At 38.7% G+C, this 20,371-nt stretch overlaps 1 protein-coding gene across 3 annotated transcripts in view; it reads left to right on the forward strand.

The window, feature by feature from the left end:
• Positions 1-20,371, forward strand: part of cdh4 (cadherin 4, type 1, R-cadherin (retinal)) — a 412,242-nt gene that overhangs the window by 170,783 nt on the left and 221,088 nt on the right. The window lies entirely within an intron of this gene.

The raw sequence follows: 20,371 nt of genomic DNA on the forward strand, positions 1-20,371 counted from the left end.
GATTCTTTCCCATGTAACAAAAGATTTAATAACCTGCGTTTAACCGTGCCAAAGAGAAACACAGAGGCTAACCAAAAATTATTTGTCTAGTTCCGAAAATTATGGTCGAGCGTTTAGATTTTTTTTGACGTTTACTTTTCCCTTCAGTACACTGCGCCACATTCTATCCCAGGATCAATCACTGCGCAAACAAAAGTAATAAAGTATGATTGATCTGTACGCTTTGATAAAAGAGATGAAAACTGTTCATCAAAAGACCAGCTTGTTGCTTCCACTCGTCCCTTTCTCTGTGTCATTGAGAGTTGGTGAAATCGGACTGCAGAGGTTTGGCCCCATCTGCCGCCACATCCTTCATGAGCTATAAAAGGTGATTTGCACTGTCAGCCATCTCCAAGCTACACATTTCCTCAACATTAACCGTGTGATTAAGAACGCTTTTGAACTCTTAATTCCGCACTTAAACAGATTCCCTTTCTCCTCATCTTTCCGTGAGGGAAAAAAAAGATTCTCTCTAAACGGCCTGGCTGCTGTATTCGCCCCTCTTTGGATAATCACTCCAACTGTTGCCTCGAATGGTTTAATTATACTGATAAATAGGGAAAGAAAAAAAAAATCAGAATTGAGGTGCATATCTTGCTGTATCTTGAGGCATTGTGAACGTTTGTGCTGATTTTTGTTTCGTTTGATTTACTTCATATATTGAATGATAATTAGATCACTTAGTATGCATATCAGTTTCATACTGGAGTACAGCTCTTTCATGAAATATACACAAATACTGTAGTCTCTGTTTCACTGCTATCTTGATTTCAAAACATTCAAATCTGTGGTTAGAGCTCCAGACAAAAAAATTTGGTTAATGATTTTCTCATCCAGACTTACATATTTTATATATTATTACAATGCTTTAGCTAGAATTTGCTAATCAGGGCGACCTCGTGTTCAGGCCATTCGGTTCCACGGTTGCAAGAGGTCCACAGGTTGGTAACTAGCTGTTAAATATTCCATTATGTCAATTCACTAAGTTTCCAGGTAAGTTATAAAAAACACTACATACCGTATCGTGTGAAATTTCCAGGAAGAGTGTAAGAGGTTCTTGTTGTATTCAGTAATCTAACCATTTTATACCAAACCAGTTCATAACATTAACAATCGACACATTTCCTGTTTTGGGGAAATGTAGGTAATTTGACATTCAGCTGCACAATGATAAAAACTGAGCAACACCTGCTACCTGATGCTGCTTAACAAAATAATATAAACTTTGGCGCCTTAAACCTAACTTAAGTCTAGACACGTTGAATGGCCCTGATGGCTGGTGAGTCCTGTTGCTCACGAGTCTTATCCCCAATGAGATTAATCTAAGCAAACAGAATGGGAATTCCTTTGCCTTTAGCAGGGTGGGAGGAAGGGACTGCTGTTTGCACAGTCTAGGACCGTCATTAATGAACCGCACCTCGGCAGTTGACGGCTCGGAAATCAAATATTAATGAAAATTGGTCTCCATTGTTGTTGAAAACACTTTTCACTCAGGTTCAGGCTGGCACCCCATTTTCAGAACTCTTCTATAATGCATGACCTCTGGGAATAGAATAGTCATAAAAAGAGCAAAGTTGCAGGGTATACGCAAAAAGTACTTTCTGGATTATGAAATTTTATAATGTGAAAGAAATAAGCGGGTGAATGCCTCAGAATATGGACACCTAATGGCATGCCTTTCTTTTAATTTAATGTGTTTACGACGTGAGTGAATGTCAAAAAAAGCTCGCTTCCTTTTTCTGTTATTTTAGCATCACTGTAAAGAATTTTGTGCACACACAATGAGACGAAGGGTCAGACCGAGCTAAGACCCTCTTTCTCCCAATGGAGTGTATGATGGTTTTGAAATGATGTATGCATACTGAAAATGAAAGTCAGAGAGAGAGATATCGTTTTCCATTTACGATCTCTTTCCATTCTCATTATCTCATTGGACGGGGCGGAGGGTTCGGTATCATCACTGGGACATGTGACCATGACGGCGACCTTGAGCTCGCCTTATATCACGCCCCCACCACCACCCCTCCACCTTATCTCCATAGCACACTAGAGACTAACACTGTGTATGTGAAGGAGGGCGTGTGTAATGGTTTGTTTGGCTACAACCTTTCAAAGTGCATCGGGATCACAAAGTCAAGCAACGTGGGCCGAACTGAACATTGCTTCCAGACGTCCAGGAGAGATACTGTGCACATGGGGGCCAGGACGCGTATTGATCTGAAGCAGGGACTAGCATTCACAGCCAGACGCCGGCTATTTTCAGCTCCAATGAATCAGGATGGTTAGTGGGAAATAGCTAGTGGAACTGTCACTTGTATCCTGTTGTCTGATGATCTTTGTGGCCCCCTTGGAGTGACTGGTATGGAGAAGGAAGTAATAGGCAGAGGACCTGAAGGTTAATTGGCAAAAAAAAAAGGAGATCAGAAGGGCAGAAACTTGAGATAAAAAGTTTGACCAAAAAAGAATAATGCACTCTGATGGTTCATCTTTCAGTGTGAAAGGTTTACATAATGAAAGTACATTTGAAATTCATTTTACTGCAATGATTGGAAGAATGCATATATATATAATATAATGCTGATGTGGGTGAGGTGAGGAGGCAGTGTTCACATTCATCCCAAATTTGTTCAATAGGGTTGAGATCAAGCTCTATATCGGGCAACTCAAATCTTCCTCTCCAAAGCATGTAAACTATATCTTTAAGGATCTCGTTTTGTACACAGGAACACTGCCATGCTGGAACAGGTTTGGTTTTCCAAGTTTAACTAAAGGCTAACATTCACTGCATCCAAAGACATTCTATATAATTGTGTTAACAGTTTGAAGAAGAACCACATTTGGCAGGAAAGGTCAGGTGTCCCAATACTCCATGTAGTGTATCTATATATATCCCACATATACCTGTCATACACCATAAGATAAGAACAGTTGTTTAACTTCTTTAAAAAAAGACCACTACTGTATATATTGACTGTGATCAGGGTCAGGTAGTAGGTCAGATTAAAAAAATTTGGCCCCGTAAATAAGTAATGGTACTGATGTAGCTTGGACTGGAATAATAATTTCTGGTATCGATTCAGTTAAAAGATCAAACAGGACGAATGCAGTGTATAGGATTTTTTTTGTCTCTTGGTAAGAACAGTAGCACTATAATTATTTTCCGTAGGCCTATGAGATAAAATGAGAGGTAGCGATAAATGGCTGTAAATAAATAAATAAATAAATAAAGAGCAGGCAGCAGATAAAGGTAATGGGCAAAGTCACAATAAATGAGCTTGGCTCTCATCCTTTCCGCCTCTTAGTTGAGTTATTAGTTATTAAAAAAAAACGCCTCACTCCTCTGTTCTTTCGTCACAAATGTCAGCAGCTTTAAGATCCATCTTCCCCGAGCACCTTGCTTCATCTCTGCGGGATTTTCAAAACATTCCGGTTTGGCTTTTTATTTCACTTTCTTTTGATGGGTGAGGTGTTAACTGAACCTACAATCAGGCATGAAGATCAACATGTAAGGAGCTAATCACATCAAGGCTTCTAAAAGCTGTTTTTATTCTGACCTGAGATAAATGCTGTGAGACATTTTTTGTGTTTTGAACAGCTACGATGTACGATGAAAAGATTCGGTGAAGGAAATGAGACTTTCATGGCTGAATGTTGTATTTTGATAACAGAATATTTGGGCCGACAGGAGCTTGAGCTGTTTGGAATAAAATTGATCGACATTATATATACACTCATTGTCCACTTTATTTGGAACAGCTGCACCATCATGAAGATTTCTAATCAGCCACAGATGGGGCGGCAGCACGGTGCATAAAATAATGTGGGTACTGGTCAAGAGCTTTAGCTACTGCTTACATCAGTCATCAGAATATGATCTTGATAGTGGCATCTTGATGGTACCACATGGGCTGGTTTGAGTCATGCATAAATTGCTGATACACCAGGATTTTGACACACAATGAAGTTTAGTCAAATTTGTTCACGAAAACCACCAGGAACAGAAAGTTTCCTCAGGTAAACATCCTCATTAACAACTGACCTTCATTATATGCCCTGATTCATATCTCCAAGTACTGCAATGCAATATTTATGTACATTACTGATCCGTCATATACTCTGTAGATTGTGATCTTATTCAATCTGTAAAGTCTTGTATAGTCTGTATTGTCTGTATAGTCTTGTCAATAAGCTAAATGTATAGTGTTGTTATTTATGTCTGTACTTTTGAGAGGCACCAACACTTGGAACCAAATTCCTGATGTGTCAGCACACTTGGCCAATAATCCTGATTCTGATCCTGATTGTGATTCTGATTCAGTAGTCTTTAGGGGTTACACTGAATGCTAAATCAAAATTGTGAGAGACTTTTGTTTGTGTGAATATCTTGCTGATATCAGAGGTCAGAGGAAAATAGCCAATTTGATTCTATTTGCCAGGAAGTATATAGTAATTCATATAATCACTCTTTACATCCGCGTTGAGTAGTGATGGGAAAATCGAGTCATTTTAGTGACTCTTCAAAGGAACAACTCTTTCTAAATCATTCATTCCATTTTGTTCCTTTAATCAGAAATAAAATGGTAAATTTTCAATATGTCCCCAATACGTCTGCATACACAAACTTTAACTATAATTCCAATCATTTATATATGTATGTATAACTGCATAGCGTATATATAAGTCACTTGACAAAAGAACGAACGACTCTGACTAGTCTCCTCCACATAACCAATGGAGATTTTGCGATCCTTTGCTCATGCACGTCAGAGAGGGCAAAGGTACACACGTCTTTCACTCAAGTAGAAGTACAGATACTCATTGTGCAGAAAAACATCTTAGCATGCAAAAAATGTTGAGTCCTGTGGTAAATGGGCTCCAATAGCAAATGACCACAGTGGCTTTTCTATCCTGTTAGCCAACAACAGGAATCTGAGGTACAGGTTCCCCCAAATTGGCCAAACAAAATCACCTGGTCTTCAACAGTTTGATTGCCTCAGATTCTTAGTCAACAGGTTTAAAACCTTGTGTGGTCTCCTGCTATCGTTTGGTTTGCTGTGATCTACGTTCAGAGAGGCTTATTCCAGTATTTCTTTTCAACATGGTGTTGCTGCTGCTGTAGACTCTTCACTCACAGGATGTATTTGTTTGAATTCTTGAACTGAAAAACGTATCCAGGTTTTTTTGTTCATGTCAGCGGAATGATGTCATTAACAGAATGATGTCGATAAAGCTTGGCCTGTACAGCTAATAAGCTACCACAGTACACTCACATATTAATAAATAAAAAATGTTATTAAATTCTTATTGGATTATATACAGACTTAATGCAGTTTTATAAAGATATGAACATCAGTACATACAGTATAAATGCACATTATATAGTATTGACAAAACCAGGGCAGAAACGCACAGAAACGATGCTCTGCTCCCAGAATACTAAACATGCATGAGCCAAGTCTGGTGTAAAATGAAAAATGGCATGACGCGGTTGTACCACGGGGTGTAAAATGGCCTTTTGATGGCGTATGACGTGTTTTTGAAATTTCCTGTGCCACTTTAAACCAGAAAGCTCTGGCTGTGAATTGCTATTACTGCATTTCCAGGGAGACTCACACAGCTTAGGAAGGGCTTTTGTTTTTTTTTGCCATAAGTTTTGTTTGTTTGTTTCTCTTCATTTTTCATTTCTTTTTTAACAACCAAACCCCCTATGCACCGTAGCTCCGAATGCTTGAACGTGTTCTGTTTTACCAGGTGCTCTTACAATCTTGTGCAAAGCAGAATACATAGAGAAAACATTTGTAAATATGCACAGAATTCGAACAGAAGAAAGGCAAAAGAGCAGCAGAGTGCGTTCATGGAAAGAGCTCTTGCTCTTACCGGGTCATGCCCACGCATTGCTGCAACCGAGCAGTAAAAGCATCATTAAAAGCATCGCATGTCTTTACCCGCAGCATCTTGAAAGACACTGTAGACGGCAGATGCAGCAGGTGACAAAAATGTCCAAATGTCCACAGTGCAGCAGCACCACAGCATACACACACACACACACACACACACATTGAAGCATATGCGGTCCATAATCATATAACCATATGGTAGTACCGGAGTGAACCTGAGCACATGTATTAGTGCATATATGTAATAATGTACATTACTGAAAAGTTATTTAATACCATGTAGTGTCACCTGACTATACAATTCTTTCTATAAAAACAATAATTTGGCAGCTTTGGTTGACACTAAAAACTATCTAAGATTCTTTTCATTCCACATTGTTATATTGTTATGGCAAACTTGCATGATCAGGATTGAAATGTATTTATCATTCATAATATATGATGATTAGTGAAGTGTATTAGCGTAGTGTACTGTTGTTTTTCAAGTACTAAGAAATCTGACTTTTCCAGCCATGCGGTTCTTCAAACTGTTACAACAATGTTTGAGGCACACAATTATACAGGATTATACAGGATGCTGTAGTATAAAATCTTCTGGTCACTTTAAGCTGGGAAACCTGAACCCGTTCCAGCGTGACGATGCCGCTGTGCACAAAGTGAGCCGGTGAAGATACTGTATGGTGCATATGGGTGAGAATGGAGGGTCTTGAGTGGCTCTGACTTCAACTCTACTGAACGTCTTTGGGATGAATTGGAATGCTGACTGCACCCCACGATTCCTTAACTCACCTACGTCAGTACCTGACTTTACTAGCATCCTTGTGGTAAAATGAACACAAATCTCCATAACCAAAATCTAGTAAAACATCTTTCAAGAAGAGTGAAGGAAATGATAGAAAATTGGAGTTAAACATAGGGGGATGTTCATAAAATCAAAAAGAGTATACAAGGAATCAGAGAGAGCTTTGCATGGATTTTCTTAAATGTGTAGAATTACAGGCAATGCACTGGTCCCACAGTGGAAACATTCCATATCCACAAATAAAAGACTGTAATATAAAGTGACTGCTGCTAACCTATGTGTGCTGTGTCCTGAAGGCTCTGGCTAAAGCCATCACATGCCATTTAACACAGTCTATGGCTGCTTCCTGGGTAACAGTGACATTCTCTGTAGAGTACAGAATTAATTTAATGGCAAATCTTTTCTCCAGTAGAAACGGTATTAGTGCTTTAGTGATTTTTACTCCGGAAGATGATCAGTATTAGCAGTGGGGATATGAATCTCAATAATGAACAGCATCACACTTGCATTATCCCATCCGGAAGTACAATTTGTAACAATGTATAAAACCATTGCAGACCATCTGGGTCACAAGAGATGATGAAAATGGCCAGAGTGTACAATAAGTGTAATATTGGGAGACTTCAATGTGTTAGGTCACAGATACAAGGTAATGATTTTGGAATAAGTACTCTGGCGCTTTTTTAAAAAGGAACCATACTGGCAGTCACAGAACCTCTGTTTTGTAAGTAATGAAGTAACAATTGGGTTTAGATTGGGTAAAATCACATACCATAATGTCCAGTCGATGAGATGGAAGATGGAACCATATAATATGCCGATTGTCTACTGCATGTTTTTAAACTCGTTAAGTACAATGTCAAATATTTAAGAGAAACTAAGTCTCTGAAAGTTCTGCTTAGAATTAATTAAAGACCCCCAAATGGAATACCTCTATTACTATTCAGCCAGGTAGTAAAAAAACCCTCGCTTGTACAGAATTATTCCGGCAGGCCCAAAAAACCTCAATAACCTTGGTAAAAAAAAAAACTTTGAGGTGCATTAGGGCTTCTGGATCCCGATTTTAAATGTTGGGCTCGTACAGAATAGTAATTTCAGATAAAATCTATTCCAGAAGTTTTGCAGTAAAACCCCCTTTTTTTTGCTTAAACAGTGGAGCGAAATACTGGAAACCTTTCCTGGGATATGTGTTCACTATGGATGCAGCTAGGTCTGAAGAAAGCATCTGCTGAACCTGGAAGATGTTTCAGTACAGCAGAAATCGTGTAGTTAATGCGTCGAGGCTGTATGTATATGTATAAATATAACCTCATTACATGCCAGATCTGTTCTACAGGTGAAAAGCAGTCAGGTCCAACACCCTGACTCACATTTAGCATTAAATTAATGGTACAATAGGTCGCTGTTAAAGGTGGAAAGGTGACAGCTGTGAAACTTCTCACCTCCGCAGCCTGGCTCATTTGTGTGACTCGTGTGGCAACATCACATATCAAAATAAATATGTGAAAATAAATATCTGAAATGATAATGAAGAGATCGCTTGGCAACTGTGGTGTCATTTTGAAGAGGAAATTATCACCTCTGGATGTCTGCTATTTCGTTCTGTTTCATAGTGCCACACACAGTGTGTGTGTGTCTGTGTGTGTGTGTGTGTTTAGTAGAGGGTCATTAGAGAAGGCTGTCTATATGCTAGGTAGCTATGGACTTGCTGAGACACAGCAGTTCACTCAGAAAACATTGTTTGACAGCACAAAATTAAAGAGCAGAGGCCGCTTCACCGCTTCAGCTTTGGGCCCAGTGTCTCACCAGATGTTCTTATAATGAGCCTCATCATTTGCACATCTCCGGGAGAATCCTTTTTTATGTGAACAGGAGCAGGGAACGCTGAGACCCTAAGCACATGGATATTTGTTTAGCAAACACACTGCCATTTTCGGATGAAACGGCGCACGGCGATAGCGATCGGGAAAAAAGCCGAAATTGTTGTTTCTGACGGCACCGCGTGAAAAAAAGTCACGGTAATGTAAGACTGCCTAAAGAGCATGTTAGAAATGGTAGGTTTGGGAAAAAAAGCCATTTTTTTCCCCTTTGGCAGACAGAAACAGAGTGAGAACAGGAAAGGAAGCACATCTGCAGCCTAACACAATTGGTTATTTTAGGAACAAAGCGAATTAGATAAATGTCGTCGTCCTTGAGAGTTTCAACACATGCCATCGAGCTGCCTCTTCTCGCCTCCGTATCAACTCGCGCCAGCTGTTGCTTTGCACAAATTTATCTTAACCGGTCTAGCAAACGGACTCGAATTCTTTTTATTCTTTTTACAACATTCATCCCATTTCTTAAACTAACCAGTGGTAATTACCGTATGTGAGAAATTCCGACGAACGTGCAAACAAATGATTACCGAACCAACAAATAAAAAAAAGAAACGCCAGGATTTGATGATTCAGATTCAACAAACAAATAGGAGTGAAACTGGTTTAATCACAGCAAATGCTTTTTTCGAGGTGGGTGGAATTGTAGACCGTTGCTATAGAAACGGTAGATGGAAGAGCTCGAGGATGAAGCCGTTTGACAGGGAAAAAAGCATAATGAACGCTAAACATACTGTAAATTTGTTTTATTTAATTGACTGAAATCTGAGAGGTGTTCATTTGACTCGCATGTAAACAAGACATGCATTGAAACACAGTCATGCCATTAGTCGATATTTGCACAGAGACGTCTTTTAAACTTTTCATTCATTTCGCCAGACTTGCCGTTTCATCGTTCGCATGGAAGAATTTGGATCCCGGTTTGATTTCTAGTGTCTGTTCTAGGTTTAAGAGTTAACTCCTAAACTTTATCATTCAGTCTAGGCTACTAATACACATTAGAGCGAATCAGATCAGTCTCAGTCACCTTGTGTGCTTTTGTGCTATGCAATTTCTTTAATGCATTCTCACTGAAGCAGCTGCTACTCTACCCAACTCTCTCTAAAACTTTTTTCTTTTCATCACAAGGTTTTCATTTGATATAAATTAATGAGTCTGCAATGATCCTGTTATCAGAATAGAATCGAGGAATGATACCATCAATTAACACTACTACAACATATAAAAATAACAGTTCGTGGAATGTATAAATACGTTTCAATTGCTAAATATTTTTTGTTCATTTTTCAAATCTCCAGTTGCTTATTACCTGTGAACCTCTGCTCACTCAAATTCCTATTCTTGGCTGACAAAAGTAGAACCTGATGTGGTCTTCCCTCAAGGTTCAACCTATACCTGTATCAAACATCTTCGAGACTAGTTTTGTAACACGCCAACAGATGGCAGCACAAGGCTGCACGCACAGTCACAGGGAGCACCGATCTTCAAAAGTCAGCGCCAGAAACAACACGATCTCACTTTCCTACTTGTCAGATTTGGCTCCTGCGGACTTCGCCCTCTTCCAAAAAGATAAAGATCTGGCTCAAGGTTTGTCGTTTTGACACCATTGCGGAGAACCAGCATGAATAGTAGAAGTATATAGGAATAAAGTATTTTTTAGTAAACAGAGCTGGTCGCCAAACACTCTCGTAGTGTGTCCTTACGCTCACCCCGGTTGTATAGGGTATTTTTAAATGATCATCTCATCATTTGATCATGTGATTTTCCACATGCAGAACTTTTACTCACTTGATGTTTAATTTAAATCACAGTAAATGTGAGTAAATGTCCCCAGAGTTCAACAGTTCCTGAAATTCTCAGACCAGCCCATCTGGTGCACCGGTTATGGGATTAGTCAATCTCCATGATGCAAAGCATGGCTCTGCCACCACACAATTGGTTGACTGGATATTTGTATTAATGAACAGGTTTACGTTTGTGTTTTTAGCTGAGTGGCCTGTGAGTGCACATGTTTTTTTTATATTGTATTGTCTGGAAAATCAATATCTACACCTTGTGTCTGGATCTAGGATCTAAACCGTTATATTGTTGGCAAAAACAACTGCACTCAGCTTTAATTTAAAGTGGTGCAGTCTCCTGAGTGGCACAAAAAAAAAGAAAAACACGCACTCAATTTTAGATCATTGTTTGGATCTGTATAAGGCCATCACCAAAAAGCATCTAGTTCTGCTTTCTGAGGTAAAAAAAAAAGGCAGCATTTTACTTTCCCCTGGTGATTAGATCTACATCAGCCAATCTCAGGGATGTTGAAATGGATGGTAGGAAAATTCTAGATATGTCTCTGGAATAGGAAGGGAGAAAGGATTTATTTGAAGGCAGAAATCAAGCACAAATACTCCAAGGTAGAAATGGACATTTACATAGATTCATAAGCCTTCATATTACAGCGTGTGCACTAAATTACAGCTTCTGCTCCAACACTGTGTTTATCTTGCAGCATCCAGTTCTAACCGCTTGACCACATTTACTTCTGTTTCATGCCGCAGTAACAGCAGGAACCAAAAAGTGGGCCGGAGGGCTCCCGGTTGTGTGCTATGACAGTTTATTGTTCCAGCCTGTGTTCCTTAGCCTTTCCTTTTCTAAATGTCCATCCATCTGTGCACAAGCCCAGTGGAGATGGTCAGCTCAGATATGCCTGCTATATAACATGTGGGTGGGTCGCATAGTCTGCCAGAGGGGACACGCGGCAAAAAAAATCAGCCAGCAGCTTCTCTCATATTTCCTAACAAGGTTGTACTTGTATGGCATCTGAAATGGTCACGTCATTTATTTAAGATTCCTTCCATGTCTATAGAATTGTGACGACTTAGATCTCGCATAGAAATTTGTTGAGTTTTCGGTTCTAATATTTGTTTCAGAAATAATCTGTTTTAGCTGTCAGATGATTTTGCTGTTTGATGAAAAACATCTATATTTTGTATACATGGAATGCTTGCAGTTCTCTGCCTGCCCATATTCAATCCAATTCAATTTTTATTTCTATAGTGCTTTTACCAACGGACATTGTCCCAAAACAGCTTTACGACATTTAATAGATTGCAAATATCAACTGAGTGGAACTTGCACAATTTATTTAACCACTATGTCTACCGGCTGTCAATTCGAAGTATCTCCGGCTCCATTGTGTTTCGCAGAAGCGTTCCATATTGTGGATTTTTACTTGATGTTGGAGTTTTTTTTATACGATCATGTCCTGGTTTCCATCGACACATGACAATAAGTTCTTATGTATTGATTATGAAAGGTTGTGTTACAGCGCATTCATCCTCTGGCTATTCATGTCATTCTCAGTGATTTGATTGGCCTGCTAGTGCTCTGCTTTTATACTGTATAAGGCATTTGTTTTTGGGTCTAGACATTTGTATTCATGTTGTAAATGCTATGCTGCTATTCAGGTATATAAATAATACCAGGAATACAAAAAAAACTTACAACAAGAGCAAAGGCATTTGTTTGCAGATTCTACCAAGTGATGTTTATATGATTGTAGAATGGAGATGATCTATTTCTGATGATTAAATCTATTTATTTGTATTATTATTACTATTTATAAGACCTGACCCACCTTTCTGCATAAGCCTGTGATCAATCAGTTCTGGATATGACATACTGATTTTAAGCAAGTTTGGGTGTTTAAAGAAAACATTATACAACAGAACATATTATACGACATATTTTAAAAGGTATATTTAAAGTTAGCAACACAAAAACAACATATAAAGTAAAATACATACATTTTTAAGGATATCTACAGAAATTCCTGAATAGCTGTGCAATGATTAATCTTCGAGCATCATTTCCCCTCAGTACAAATTCCTACTCAAAAAGGAATAAAGAGAAGCTGATAAATATCATGGAACTGTAAGTTTTACTGGAACCAATATTAATCCATCTTCTTAATGCCTGCTAAAGGGAAAAAATAAGCTGTACTTCATTTTCATAAACACTGCCATATGAGCCATAAAGCAATATCTTGTACTTAACAGTGACAGATAGGAATATCAAAGGGATGAACCCTTTTGTCAAAATGAGACTGATTTTCAAAGGGATGCATCTTTCAGTGCTTTCCAAACTGTTGACCAGGCCAGACATCACCTTTCATCTCAAGAGCTTCTCCTGGGAAATACGAATAAAAAATACTTCGTTTCTAATCGCTTCAAAAGACCGTTCACGGTCACGACGCGAACGGTATTACTCTTGTTCACTGTGTAGTCCATGGATGCAGACGGTTGGACTTTAAGTCCCCTTTAAACCTTTATGCTTGAATAGTTTCTCTTGAGTGTATACAAGGGCAACAAACACTGTCCGTTAGAAATCCTTGTGCTGCACAATTTTGTTGTATCAACCCTTTGGGCGCTAGCTCGGGCTACTCAACTACTCACTCGGTGTTGGATTGTGGTTACATTTACATATTTGGCTTTATCCAAAATGACTTACTTCATAGAGCTGAGTAGATGTAAGAGACTGGCTGAAGAACCTTAAAGTTCGGAGGTGCCAGGATTTGAACTTTCTGATCAGTTGCCCGAAACCAACCACTGAGCCACCAGTGCCTGTGTGACTGACTTTTTTCCCCTTCTTTTCATCATTTTTGATTAAACCGCATTTGCTAGTTAGAATCATAGGCAGTAGTTTGGCCAGCTAATATACAGTTCTTCCTGGCACTCCAAAGTTCAGATTAATGAGATGGATATTATTAATAGTTTTTAAACCCATTTTCTGCTAACTTGGTCATCTTTTAATTCCCATCTACAAGGTAGCTGTTCTTGATCAAGCAGTAGCTACATCCCTAACCACCTAAACACACTCAGAAAAAAATGCTATCTAACCTCTTCAACATCTTGAGAAGTGTAGCTGTCTTGGACTGGCCATTTGGTAACTGTAGCCTTGTAGCCTAGCAATGGAAATCCACAGTATCCCAAATGATGGGGTGAATACTTTTCTGTAACATTGTCATTGGTTTTCCATGGGTTTTGTATTAGATTGGGGTGATGGGTTTTATTTCTATTTCTTAGGGGTTAGTGTTTTCCTGATATGAACGTTTTTGACTTTTGGACTTGTCTGGAGTTTAAAGTTTTGGCGGTTTCAACACTGTAACCACTGTAACAAATGTAACCAAAGTAGCTTAGTGGTTCAGACACCAGACTTCTAAACGTAAGGTTGAGAGTTCAAATTCTAGATCCACAAAGCTGCTACTGCTGGCCCTTGAGCGTGAATGAGATGAATAGTCAATTGCACTCTTTAACAGAGTCACATTTGTCAACACACCATTTGCTGTAAATGAGAATTAACCCACACTCAAAATTTCTTCAACGTTTTATCTGATTGATAATTGACATTGCTTTGTATAGTGTGTTCTGTGCATTGGACCTTTTAATATCGATAGAGCAGCCATAAAATACCGCAGCCCATTGTACTCTTTTGTGTGTCTCTGGTCCAAAAAAAGTGTCTGTTGTATTATTCAATAATCTTAGTACTGTCTAAAAAGTTGTGTTGTGAAAAGTATTTTCCAACAATCGAATTGTAATGGTGAGATAAGTGGTATTATTTTCCAACCTGCCTGAAGCACTTCTTGCATCATTTGTCTTGAAAGAGTTTGGAGCAATGCATTGTTCTGGCATATAGCCTGAATAGGCCCAAACAACAATAGAGTTGAAAAAAAAGAGATTTTTTTTTTCTTTTTAATGGTGAGTCACATAATTTCTATACATTCCATAATCTTAAAGCTAAATCATCAAATATGCAAACAATTATTATAACGGTTGATGTCAGAAAACGAATAGGAAAAAAAAGAAAGAACATTAATTTATGAGTTCTTTAGAAACACAAACGTACTGCATTTTTTCCATTTTTTCATTAAGCTGAATGGTTGGTAGACTTGAATGGTTTTTGTCTTCTTCATTCTAAAAGCGTTTCCACCATGCAGTCATCTTTTCAAACAATCTTACTTTTGGAGCTCCATTGAAAAAAAAAAGCGAAATCTTCCTGAAGTCCTCTAGAAGTTCTACAACAAAAGAAGCAAGCTTTTTGTTTGGTCCGGTTTAGAAACACACCCATAGCTAATTATTTTCAGTGCTTACAGTCAGAAATGGTTTAGGGGTATGTTTTAAACAGGCGTACATGGCAGGAAGTGGCATCACAGTTTGTACAGACAGTGTCTGCTAGCAGTTGGATCTATAAAGTGCCAGCACCAATCTTCTGCTCTATCCATCAGCCTGCTCTGTATCCCAGGCCTGTTTCACGACTGCTTGATAGATGCACGCAGCTGAAAGGAAATAACTTAAAGTGGTCAAGCACTTCCTGCTGTAAATGAAATTTCCTCTGCCTATAAGTAAGGGGATCCTGGTTTCCCCCTGGCAGGGTTGGAAGTCAGTGAATATCAGTTTAGTAATGGAAATAGATCAGAAAATGGAATATTTGGCTCCATTAGTGAGAAATGAAAATTGTAATGCCATGTGTAAAGGGTTTCCTGGTCAAAATGTAATTGATTTCTCTCAATAAAAGCTGGTGATAATTTTGTTTGGTTCATAAACCAAGATTCTGGTTGCGTCCAGAATTCCCAAATCAATACCGACTCTTCTTCATGATAAACCATGGAGAAGAGATGACCCCATGATTCTAATGTACATTAACGTTAGAATTAGGTCCCCTTCTCCTTCGGCATGATTTCATTCAAATTGGCTGGGAGTACACATTAATATCACTTCATCCGTATCGATTTTCCCTCACTCAGACCTCCACGCTGGCCTTGGATATCCTGGTGAGGTGCAGTGAGCTTTGATTATAGGTTTGATCTAATCTGTGTTCTTTCTCTTTGGCACAGAATCACAGCCAGATTTTTGCGAGTTCGCGATCGATTTAGCTTTCCTTGTCCGAGTGTCTTTCTACGGTTCCTTTGCCCCCTTCGCAGCACATTTTCTGCTTCTCACTCAACATCTCCGTGGTCTTTTTCGCTTTAACGCACCTACCTGAATTCATTACACATTTATTAAACCTTCAGGACATTGGGGTGTGTTAGAACAGGGAAAATGGTGTGTTAAAGCTGGAAATATGGCATGTTAGAGCAGCGAAAAAGGGTGTTAGAGAAAAAGTGCAATGTGGAGGACTTAAAACTGAAAGTATGGTTGTTTTCACTGATTTCATGTCTAGATAACTGATCCCTTGTTCTCTTGAAAATGGTGTTTTGAGTCCGGGGGTCTTGAAAGCAAACCTGCGATTATTGTCCTTTTCCGAAAAAAGAAGATTTGGTTAGGAATGGATTTGGACTCAGACCGAGTGTTTACACTCCCTGAGAACCTCTGCATGGTCTCTGCATGGACAAAATACGTGACAAAACATGACCAGGGTTAGAAATTTATTTGTTACAAATCCAATGATGTCATTCTACCTGGTTAAAAATTCCGCTCAATTTGTATAACATTGGATTGGACACATGGCATTGGGACTGATTACCAATTTGTTCCATTTATCACATGCCACATGTTTCCTTCACTTTTATAAAAAAAAACATATATTTTGGAAAAATTGGGGATAAACTGTATATTTTTTCTCCCAAATTACTATTCTTATTATTGTTATCTTTTTTATGATGAAATGATTCAGCATTACAAACATAGATATATTAGTGTATATTTTATATTGTATATATTAGTGTATACAGTATATTTAATATTGTATATATTAGTCTAGGTATATTTTAGCATACACTGCATTGATTTCTGTGCTTGTATCCAGATTTACTCTTTATCAGTTATTATGATGTAGCAGACTGAATCCTATTGGTCGAAAAAAAGTCTCTCTCCTTCTTTTCTTAAGCAAACTGGAATCCCTGCCAAATAGTAGCAATACCTATAGAGTACTGTAGTGATGGATGAAGCTCTGACCCACTGAGTACGCATGCCTTTGTTGTCTTTTGTACAACATTCTTTTTGTTGGAAATACCCATCTATACACACAAAAAAACTATTTTCTACAGTAAGCCTTTACACAACATTGAACTTACTCTTCCTGAATAGAGTCAGATTTTATTCATTATTTAGTATCTGTCAATTCCAAGTCCAAATTTAATGTATGTTTTTCTAAGATATGGCTGCACAGGGTATCTTTAAATTCTATTAACATTAATATGAACCATCTTGTGTTCTGCCAGGTGTGAACAAAAATCTACATCCACATTGCCACTTTAAGGGTTAGGTTCCTTGCACCTCAAACCGGCTTCACTGCTTCATGCGTATGCAGTTATGAGGAGAAAAAATCAGCGAAAGATGGGGTAATGGGAAGATTAGAAACCAGGATGTTGCATTTACGCTTTACAAAACGATGGCATCTGTGAGTCTTGGGCGCAGAAATTGGACATTATTAGACTAAGACACGCTTGGACTAAGACACGCTACCACTTTTTAATTGTGGTTGCACACTGGACAAGCATGTCCAACAAAGAGGAAAAGAAAACACACATACCATTTCCAGAGAATGTTTTATTTTTAAGCTTAATACACTCCATCATATTGTGACACGTCAAAAACCACTTCTGAATCAGGCTTGTGCAATACGATGATTTAATCGTACACGTTATCACTCAAACTACACCTAATTAATCTGAAATGATTTGCACAGCTGAGTTCTTGTGGTGGCAGCTGTCAGGAAGCAGCCCTTGTCTGAACAGCCAATCCATATTATTATGCCTTTCTCTACTCTCTTTAAACCTGCATACTGATCCACATCAACTGAGGCATGATCTGTCACAGTGATCTGTTGGTAAAGCTTTAGCTAGGTGGATTAAGAACTGAGCAAACTTTGCTTAATAAAGTTGTAATATACACTGTATGGACAAAGGTTTTTGGAGCACATGATTTGTATGTGCTTTCTAAACATCTAATTCCACATAGTCTTCATTTAGGAGGCCTCATTAGGGATAAATTATAAGGAACTGATTTATCATCACTAGACTTATACATTCTTTTATACACCTTTATATGCTCTTTATCTTTAGCTGCTTTGGGACAATATCCACTTATTAAAAGTGCTATAGAAATAAAAAAAAAATTAAAATGAATAAAATGTGGATCCCATTTGCTGTTTAAATATCCTCCACTCTTCAACTAGATTTTAGAGTGTGCTTGTGGACATTTTTGCTTATTCAGGCATAGGGGTGTTAGTAAAGTACTGTTGTAGTATGAGGAGGCCTGGGGTGCAGTCAGGGTTCCAGTTCATCCTAAAGGTGTTCAGTATGGTTGAGATTAGAGCTCTTCAGAAAAATGTTCATGGAGCTGTTTTTGTAAACAGGGGCGTTGTCATGCTGAAACAGGTTGGGGTCTCCAACTTTGTAGTAACAGTTTGGAGAACAACCACAAATGGTTGGAAAGGAAGTATTGGAATCCCAATACTTCTGTCAATATATCATTATTCACACAAAATGTTACTGCAAATAGGAATTCATATAGTATACTCATTTATTTGACATAGTTAGAATAAATGCACTTAATACGCTTTCACACTAATACTCTTTCATTTGGAAACATATATTTTTATCTCTATTAAGGCCTGGCGTAAACACTGAGACGGCATTTTCAGTCAACAAAAACGTAGCTTTTTAAAATGTGGATTCATTTAAAAACTGTGTTTTTGCGTCGCAGTGTGGACTGTAAAAAAACGGAGGCTTTAGAAAAACGATGATGCGTTTTGAATCATTGGCGCAACGTTTTAAAAAGCCGGAGCGTAAATAAAGGCCAGGCGAAAACGGCGGAAGTGTTTTCAGACGTTTAAGTGCGGATGAGCAACTTGTGGGAAACAATTGAAAAACGAAATCGTTAGCCGAAAACTCGTTTCCAAATTTTTCCTTATTACTGTAGACGTAGCTTCAAACTGATCAGCTAGCTAGCTTATTATGCTAGTCACCCATTTTTTCAGTCTGTTTCGTTTCTGGGCATTCAAAACACAGGACTGGGCAGTGCAATGAAGCTTTGAGTTGCTAGTTATTACATGTAATGAATCAAGTTTTAATCAAATCAAATGTAATACGCCCAACTTTAGCAGTGGTCAAGAAAAACTGCAGATCTGCCATTAGTGTGGTCCTCTTTACTGTGTTAGTCTCAAACGTTCTAACAGTCAATAACAAAACACAAAGGGTGTTTCAAGTCCATACATCAAATAGTGGCAGAAATCTTCAATTACGTCCTGTTGGGATCAAGGATGCAGAGCTTGTCTGAGACAATTGGCAGAAGATTGAATAGATTACCCACTTATAAAGAGCCACGTTATTATTGCTATAACTCACTGCCTATTAGAAGTCCCCTGCTCGACAGGGCAGATCATAACCAATATTTACAGCGGGCCAACGTGGACACGGTTTTGCTTCGCCGTGATAATCAGTAGGTATGATTGCATCACGGTCCGCTTCATCTTCACCTTCTATTCTGGTGCTGCGTTCAGGCTGTTTTAAGTGTTTCTCTGGACTAATTCCAGAACATTATGGCTGAGCATGTTGGTGCCCTCTGACTGAATCTTGGGCCTTAGAGATTCTACTGGACTGCTGCCTGAATATTCTCTGGCTTTGTCTCTCAATCTGTATCCCTCTGTCTGTCTGGGAAATTGGGTTCGGAATAAATGGATATTTGTAGAGAGATCAGCAAGTACTGAGAGGACATAAGCGAGGGAGGGAGTGTACTTTTTTGCACTTCAACACACATACACACACACACACATTGCCATTAAGTTTAGCGTGTTGGCAGGGAAGACATTTATTGAGCGATTTGAATAACAGGGGAAGAAGAGACAAAAATCTGTCGTCCTACCACAGGCTCCAAGCAGCCTCATCTATCCCATTGCAGGCTCAAGGCTGAAATTGCCTTACTATCTGATTTTATTTGACTTTGTACAGCGCTTTCCTTTTGTACTTGCCCAAGAACCTGATTCATTACAGAATGACTTACCCTCCTGCTTGACCTTGTTTTTTTGCATTCTTGTCTGAGGAGATTTTGAGGAAAAAAAAACTTGTAATGACTCGTCTAATGTTAATAATAAACGAACGAAATAGGCAAGTTTAGTTTCATTGCATGGGTTTAATAGACTCTGGAGACTATGTTTTTGTGTAACATTTCAGACGCTCGGGCTGATCTCCACTGCGCAGCACGTCGAGGCACGGAACTCATCGTAGGATCTATCACCGTGTTTCCTAATTATCCTTACATTCTCTGGGTAAACTGAGACGCTACTGTTTGCTCTGTCAAACCTCTCTTCTAAAGTGTCATCCTTCTTCATTATCCCAGTCAAACAAAGCCGAACCATTATGCCATTACACCATAAACTGATTTGCTGGAACTTTTCTACTCAACCCCTGTGCATTCCTTCAGCAAGAAGAGCGCTTTGTGAGGGAATCCTTCTCTCTATTCCTTTCTATTTCACTCTATCACATAATCCTTCTCGCCTGGCTTATTGTAAAACAAAGTGCATGATCACGTAACAGTAATTCACACACAGTCCATTTCTTTAATTTCTTTTTTTTTCCTTTTTTTCCTACAAAGCCAGAATTTTATCCTGAAATCAAGACTCCAGAGATGTAATGTGGCCTCACTAATAGACCTGCACATCAGTAGAGGTAAAGCAATTAGCCTTATTAAAGTGGGACCATGGACAAAGGATGACCCTTGGGTCTGTGGGAACTCATAGAAAGACTCCTCTTTACTGGCTAATTGGGTCATTAA

The sequence above is a fragment of the Silurus meridionalis genome, chromosome 19 (assembly GCF_014805685.1).
Source record: "Silurus meridionalis isolate SWU-2019-XX chromosome 19, ASM1480568v1, whole genome shotgun sequence".
Taxonomy (NCBI): Eukaryota; Metazoa; Chordata; class Actinopteri; order Siluriformes; family Siluridae; genus Silurus; species Silurus meridionalis.